Below are 8,321 nucleotides of genomic sequence, written 5' to 3'. Positions count from 1 at the left end.
TCATCTGTTTAGGTGACTGACAGCACCTCATTTGTTTTTTTCTTCATCTCTTCTACATTGTCAAATTGCTGTCCTTTCATGTCCCTCTTCATTTGCAGAAACAAAAAGAAGTCGCACAGGGAGAGAGGTCAGGTGCTTGGGGCAAGAAAGGCATTCTGCTTTTTGCCAAAAACTGGTGCACTGAGATGGTTGCGTGAGCAGGTGCATTGTTGTGGTGGCAAAATCAGTCTAACAAAAATCAGGTCTTTTTTTTTGTTTTTTTAATCACACACTGTTATGCAATCTTTTCAGAAAACCACTCATACACGTGAGTTTTTCCCATAGCGTTGTCCTTGTAAGCTGTGCTCAACATCACAACAATTTCTGTACATTTTCCCCAAGCAGAAAACAAAATTTCAGTCACATGCTGTTCTCTTAAATTGGCCATCACAAAAAACAAGGTTTGAGTGAAACTGCTTTTACAAAAAAATTCATTATGATCAGAGAAAAAAAAACTTTCTTAGGTGACATCACTGGGTGTACTAACTCACACTGTGAGTTGCTCTATGCTGCCTAGCGGTAAAAATTCAGGCTACAAAAGCTCTGCTTTACATAGCGCAATTCTGTTTTTTTGGATGGAGATACCTCTTGGTAGCTGGAAATTTTGAGACGCTATTCATTAAGTGCCCTTGAAGCAAGGTCACCCACCTCCATTTACCTGCTTTTTCTCACAGTAGGGCATTTCAACCTTAAATGCAGGAAGTATTTCAGTTTCTTAATCAAAATACACCCTACACAAATGCTGTATCATCTATCAAAACAAAGACAACATATTCATAAATGGAATTATAATCACAGAGTTTAGGGATGGCAACACACAATTTTGGGGGGACATAGTTCATTTCCAAAACAGAGACTTTGTTATATGAAAATAATGAAGAAGGAATTCCATTTCACTAGGACAGAGTTTAAGGGAACATGAAGACATATTTTAAATATTGAATGGATGACAGAACAAATTAAATAATGGATTTTAAATTATTTCATCTTAATACTGGATCAATATTTGCTATTGCTGAAAATTTTCTTAAGTAAGTTTCATTTTGAGAAAATTGTAATTGATCTTTTTCTAATGTTAAATTCAGAATGGAAATCATATTGAATAATAATGTGAGCCATAGCTTTCTTGTTCCAGGGTTAAAAGGCAAACCTTTAATTTTTTTTAACTTTTTAATTATGATTTGGGTCAAACTTTACAGAGCAAATTGATTCTCCTTTCAACAAGTCATACATATTTTGCTTTGTGACATTGACTGCAATCCTCACAAGGTAGCAGTACTCTCTCACTTCCTCACTATGTTTAGTGTGTCCATGTTTTCCTAACTTAGATAAATACTGCCCGTTGATCTCATGTAGTTAATTGTTCTAAGGAGCGCATACTTCTCTGGTGATAGTCTTCACCTTGTACGCATGTCGATGTTTGATGGAAAGTTCAGATGGGAGCAAGTTCAGTTCTAGGCGTGGAAGGGCCATAGACTTGTGGTCTCTGCTACTCTTTCAGACTGCTAAGTCTGATTCTTTCTTTTCTTCTTCTTCTTCTTTGTGTTTTGAGTTTTGTTCCACATTTTTCTGTACTCTTTATCCAGGACCTGCTACTGTGATCTCTTTTGGATTAGTCAGCAGTGGTAGCCAGGTACTGGCTATTCAGTTCTCCAGATCATGGAGGTTGGAGTCTGTGTGGTCCATGGAGGCCTGAGTGGCTTAGTGGTTACTAGTGGGGCTGAGATCAGAAAGCATTACCAGATCAAACCATCCGCGGGAGAAAGATGGGGCTTTCTACTCTCCTAAATAGTTAGAGTCTCAGAAATTCACAAGGGCAGTTCTACTCTGTCTTACAGCGTCACTACAAATCAAAATTGACTCGATGGCAATGAGTTTGGTTCGTCTTTTGGACTAATTATTGTCCTGTGTCTTTGGTATATTTCACTCTTCTTTGCTCTGGATGGGGAGAAATGAATAGTTGCAGATTAAAAGGCTATTCTCAAGCTTTTAAGACCACAGTTTCAGTGGGTACACCCTGAAACAGGCTGTAAAACATTGTTATGAAGGCATCACTTCTGTGTGTGTATGGGGGGTGGTGGTGGAGGTGCATAATGGGCATCCCAGTTTCTTATCTTGGTAAATATGAATGATAGCTATAGAGCAGCAAGAAAAACTTGATACTTATATTGTTTAAATTACAAAATTCAATAAATTAAAACCAGTGTAACTTCACTATGGTTACTTTGATGAAACACCAGATCATTCTTCTTTTTAAGATATAGGTAGGAATTGAAATACAATTTAAAAATTCAATTCTGTATAAAGTAAGCCAGTTATTTTTATTGAAGTCACAAGCTACTATGTAAATAGTGCTTTTGGGGAGCAAGTTATTAATGGAATTCCAATGATTCAACAGTTTTCCAATGCAAAATGTTATGGCATAAACTATAAGGTAATGGTATAAAACAATAAAAATACAGAAACTCCAGGTAACTTCACGATAGCATGGTCAGTTGGGTCAAAACTAATATTTTACATTGTTTTCATTGTATTATTTTACTTTGTATTCACTCTTTGACAATTTCTGTTCAGCTCCTTGACTTCATCCTTTCTTCTATTTGCTTTAGCTACTCTACAATGAAGAACACGTTTTAGAATCTCTTCTGATATCCACTTTGGTCTTTTTATTCTTCCCTGTCTTTTTAATGACATTTTGCTTTTTGCTTTCTTCATACATAATGTTCTTGACATCCTTCCACATCATGTCAGGTCTTCTGCCATTAGTGTTTAATGCAGTAAATCTGTTCTTGATATTCAGGTGGCATCGAGTCTAGGTTACATTTTGGATCTTGTGAACTTGTTTTAATTTTCTTCAGCTTCCACCCGAACCTACATATAAGCAACTGATGGTGTGTTCCACAACCAACCCAGGCCTGACTTGAATCGCTGATACTGAGCTTCTCCACTGTGTCCCCCCACAAATGTAGTCAATCTGATTTCCGTGTATTCCATTTGGAGAAGTCCATGTGTATAATCATTGTTTGTGTTGGTGAAACAAAGGTATTTGTTATAAAGATTTTGTTGGTCTTCCAAAATTCTATCATGTGATCTCCAGCTTCATTTCTATCGCCAAAAGCCTACTTTCCAACCACTATCCTTCCTCCTTGTTTCTAACCTTTGCATTCCAATCGCCAGTAATTATCAAGGCATCTTGATTGCAATTTCAGACTGAAGAATTCTTCAATTTCTTCATCACTGGCTTATGTGGTTGGCGCATAAATCTGAATAATACTTGTATTCATTAGATTTCATTGAAGGTGGATGGATACGGTGCTATCACAGACAGCATGGTACTTCAAGATAGACCTTGAGATGCCCTTTTTGACGAGGAATGCAACTCCATTCCTCTTGGTGGTGTCAGTCCAGGCCCAGTCAGCCATGTGACGTTCTGATTCATGATGGCCAGTACCAGTCAATGTCAGCTCACTCACACCTAGCATATGGATCAGTAGGCGTTCCATTTCTTTTCCGATCAATTTTCCTATATTTATACTTAGTACATTCCAACTTGTGATTATTCGTATATATTTTGCAGCTGTTTCTTCTTATTTTGAGTTGTTCCCCATCAGCCAGAGACGATCCCGAAGCCTTTTCTCACAGTTTGTACTCTGTGACTCTGTTCTAAGAAGGCAGCCCCTGCACAGTCACATTTTGAGTGTCCTCCTACCCAAGTGGCCCAGCCTCTGGCCTTATCTCTGGCAATGCTCTGCTTCCATTCATTAGACCTTCAGTGCATGACAATATTTTGATTCAATGTAAAAGGTTTTCAGCAGCTACTTCCACTGGGATGGAGAGCCAGTTCCTTCTTTGTAGGCTGTTCTTAGTCTGGAAGCTCCACCGAAACCTGTTCACTTTGGGCGATCCTGCTGGCAATCAAAATACCAGTGACATAGCTTCCAGCATCCAGCAACACACAAGCCACTGCAGTTTGACAAACTGACAGACAAGCGGTGGCCTGAGGGGATAGGGTTTGGTAATCAACATTTTATTTATCTTCAGGTTTTTCTTATTGTTCAATGGGAACTTACATGCATAGAACATCAAATGTAGACTGACACTTTGTCTTCCTTTGTTTACTTCTAAGATGAGATCATCACTATTAGAGTTTTAAAGACATGTCCAATACTTTGCTAAAAGAGATACAGCTTTATCATCTGAAAACCAAACTTAAAATTATCAGGTTGATTCCAGCTCACATTGACCCTATATATAGGATAGTATAGAAGTACTCCTGTGGGTTTCCAAGATTTTGAATCTTTACTGGAGCAGACAGCCTCATCTTTCTCCATCGGAGAGACTGGTGGTTAACCTTGGGGTTAGCATCTCAATGCAGAACCCAGTACGCCGCCAGGGCTCCACCTCTATCATAACAATACTTAAAGGCTTGCTTGGATGTATACCTTATGGGGCACTGTCAGGGAAGTGTGGGACTGCTAACCAAAAGATCAGTGCTTCAAGTCCATCAGCTGCCTTTTGGGAGAAAGTTGAGACTGTTTGCTCCTATAGAGATTTACAACCTTGGAAACCCCATACAGGGTCACTCTGCATCAGAATCAACTTGGTGGTAGTGTGTATTCTCTCTCACTGTTGAGGTACTCTACCTACTTCTCTTTTTCTCCATAGCCGCTAAGCATCATGGTGAGACAGACTGGGTCCTAGTTATCTGCATATTCACAGCGCCTGGTATATGGTCAGGTTCAATAAATACTGGGGGAACTAATATTTGTTGGATGAAGAAGTGGGTGCTTGAAAGAAATGACCTAGTTATAATGGAATTCCATTGTCTGACTTTTGTTTGAAGTCCAATTTCAAACAAAAGTCACTTTTCTTGTCTGAAAGAACCAATATGTCATGGTATAATCTTTTGATTAAATCAAATGTACCAGCATTTCCTTTCAAATAGATCAGCTTATTATTCTGTAGTTCAGCCATCTCTCTCTGCATGATAAGGAACTCTGAACTCTGAGGGACAAAAACTTCACGTACTTCAAGTGTATTATACTCAAGGCAGTTTCTTTTCAGGTACAATGATAATGCATATTTTATCAAGTGAAAGTTAATGTTCGCAAGTCTTTGACTTTCATTTATTTGTGACCTGTTCTTTCTCTGTAACACTAAATAGATGATGCCTCCTCTCAATGGGTAATTAGAAAAGGAATAGTGAGGCACATGTGAAATCTGTTAATTCATATGGAGAAAGTGATATAGTTAGGGCCTGGTTATTACTGCCCCGATCCCTCCTAACATGAAGATGTGAGGTGACTTGTTAACAGCCCTTTCTTACCTGTATCTTCCTACTTATTTTTTACGTAGAATGGTGAGTTATCACTACCAATGGTAGACTTCCATAGAAAATTATATTTGAATGTTTAATGACATTTACTATATTTTGAGATATTTAATCATAAGATTTGGAAGAACTTGTCCACTGTGAAAGATTAAACTTTCTTCAATGATTCCAAAAGGAAAATCAAGGTAATTGAATTATGTACTTGGTGTTTAACAAAATCAATTATTTTATGTGAAAACCGTTATTAGGTATAAGAATTACTGTATATACTTGCATATAGGCTGAGTTTTTTGGCATATTAAAAAATAATTGTATTGGAGCTTATACAACTCTTATCACAATCCATACATACATCAATTGTGTAAAGCACACTTATACATTTGTTGCCCTCATCATTCTCAAAATTTGCCTTCCGCTTGGGTTCCTGGAATCAGCTCCTCATTTTCCTTTTTTCCCTCCCCCTCCTTACCCACTCCCCCCTCCCTCATGAACCCTTAATCATTTATAAATTATTATCTTATCTTACACTGCCCGGTGTGTCCCTTCACCCACTTTCCTGTTGCCCATTCCCCAGAGAGGAGGTTCTACGTAGAATCCCGTGATCGGTTCCCCCTTTCTACACCCTTTCCCTCCCGGTATCGCCACTCTCACTGTTGGTCCCAAGGGGTTCATCTGTCCTAGATTTCCTGTGTTTCCAGATCCCAACTGTACTGCTGTGCATCCTCTGGTCTAACCAGGTTTGCAAGGTAGAATTGGGATCATGATAGTTGGGGGAAGGAAGCATTTAAGAACTACAGGAAGGTTGTGAGTTTCCTTATTGCTACACTGAACTCTGAGTGACTCATCTCCACACTACCCCTCTGCAGGGGATGTCCAGCTGTCTACAGATGGGCAATGGGTCCCCATCATGCGCTCCTCTCATTCACGATGATATGATCCCCGCCCCCCACCTGCACCTTTGGTGCTTAAAACCTGGTCCCCTCAGCCCTTCATGATCACACATGTTGGTGTGCTGCTTCCATGTGGGCTTTGTTACTTCTGGGCTAAATTTTCAGCACATTTTAAATGCAGCTTTGTGGTAAAAATTAGGTGCTTCGGCTGATACTCAGGTCATCTTATACTCGAATATATATATGGTAATCCCTTTGTAAAACAATATGGTAATCCCTTTATAAAACAATTATACACATTTGAAAATTTTGCTTAATTTAAAAATATACCGTTCCCTTAAATCAGATCATCAGAGTATATTTCCCAAACAGCAGTATTTTCCTAAAATAGTTGACCATATTTTATCACCAGGCTCAGTTCAGAAATTCATAGCTTTTCCAATGGCTAAGAATAAAGGCTTCTACTCCTTTTAGATTTGTTCCTTAGTTGCTATGTCTAGTGGGACCAACTAATAGCCGATATCTCCGAAATAAGTTGATTGCCCTCTGGTCTGAAGAACTGTGCTTGGGTGTAGGGGAAGAGAAGGGAATGATGGGGACCCCGAACCCTTTCCATGGCCTCTTTTGAACTATACGGTATGCAGTTAAAAATCTGAAAGTATTGTGCTAACTTGCAAAGTCGTCCCTTCCATTTCTTTCCAGAACATGCTAGATTCTACTGGGATAACAATAATTCTCTAAGAAAGTAAGACTTGCAATAAAAATGTAAATTATTTTAACTTTAGTACAAAACTTCAGATGAGTACGCTTGGCAATGATTGATAAAAATGTCGAGTTCTGGCACAAATGATAGTAAAGGAAAACTTTCCCCAACTTGTCTGCAAGGCATCAATGCATTATTATTATCTTTTTTTTATCAGGAAGTTCAATTTTTATTTGGTGGGTACTAGAGGTAGCACAGGTCTACCAAGGCCTTCATGAATGCAGGGCCCGCCACTTGTCCAAGGGGCCGCGGTTAGGGATGTATTTGACTCCACAACCATCCGGGATGAGGAGCTTCTCAGCCACCATATCCTCAAATTCAGAGCATTAAACTTGGTGAAGCCCCACTTCTTAGAGATGTGGATCTTCTGGCGCCCAGGGAACTTGAACTTGGCCCTGCGTAAGGCCTCAATCACATGCTCCTTGTTTTGAAGCTTGGTGCGGATGGACAAGATAACCTGGCCAATGTGGACTCTAGCCACTGTGCCTTGAGGTTTCCCAAAGCACCTCACATCCCAGTTTGAAGCCTGTCAGCCCCAGCGCATGACAACATCTTGTTGATGCGGATGACGTGGAAGGGGTGGAGCCGTACTCGGATGTGGAAGCCATCTTTACCACAACTGTTCACCATGTACTTGTACTTGTTAGCATAGATGCGGGGCTTCAGAGGAGAGCTGCTAGTACTTATCGGACACCATGTGTCCACACAGTGGGAATTCATCCACCTTTGCCTTCTTCCGACCCAGGTCAAAAATGCGAATCTTGGCATCAGGGACACCTCCACAGAAGCGCGACTTTGGGTAGGGCTTGTTCTTACAATAAGGGTAACACCGGGCAGGGTGGCGGTCCATGGCAGCGCCAGGATCCAGGTAGCACGCTGAAGAAAAAGCAGCATCAATGCATTATTATCTGAAAGTAGTTCCATTAAAGGTAAACATTTGCTTTACCGTCCGGAGTCATACTTCATGTAAAGTCAAAGTTGAAAATAAGGTAATTAGTCTCAATGGAATTTGTCTCTCTGCTCTCATAAAGGTCATCTAAATTTTCCCAGATGGTATGATTAATTTTCATGATTGCTTTTAGCATATCTTTCTCTCTAGTTCCCTATTTTCTTATCTTTCTCCGTTATATCAGAACAAATTCCATGTCTTATGTAGGGACCAAAGAGGGATTAGTATTACTTATAATTGAAAGATTTATTTGAGTCACATTCTCTCTTCCTCATTTTGATGTGTGTCTCCATTTTCTGCTCATTTAAAATTTCGCTCAGGCTACTGTTACTGTTGCCCTTCTTACTG

General features: G+C 39.6%; 1 pseudogene; it reads right to left on the bottom strand.

Moving 5' to 3' along the window:
• Window positions 1–7,183: 7,183 nt before the first annotated feature.
• Window positions 7,184–7,874, bottom strand: LOC142425660 (large ribosomal subunit protein uL16-like; annotated as a pseudogene).
• Window positions 7,875–8,321: the final 447 nt, after the last annotated feature.

This window comes from Tenrec ecaudatus, chromosome 14, assembly GCF_050624435.1.
Source record: "Tenrec ecaudatus isolate mTenEca1 chromosome 14, mTenEca1.hap1, whole genome shotgun sequence".
Classification (NCBI taxonomy): Eukaryota; Metazoa; Chordata; class Mammalia; order Afrosoricida; family Tenrecidae; genus Tenrec; species Tenrec ecaudatus.
Note: the sequence above shows the minus strand (reverse complement) of the source record. Positions and strands in the feature narration are given on the sequence as shown.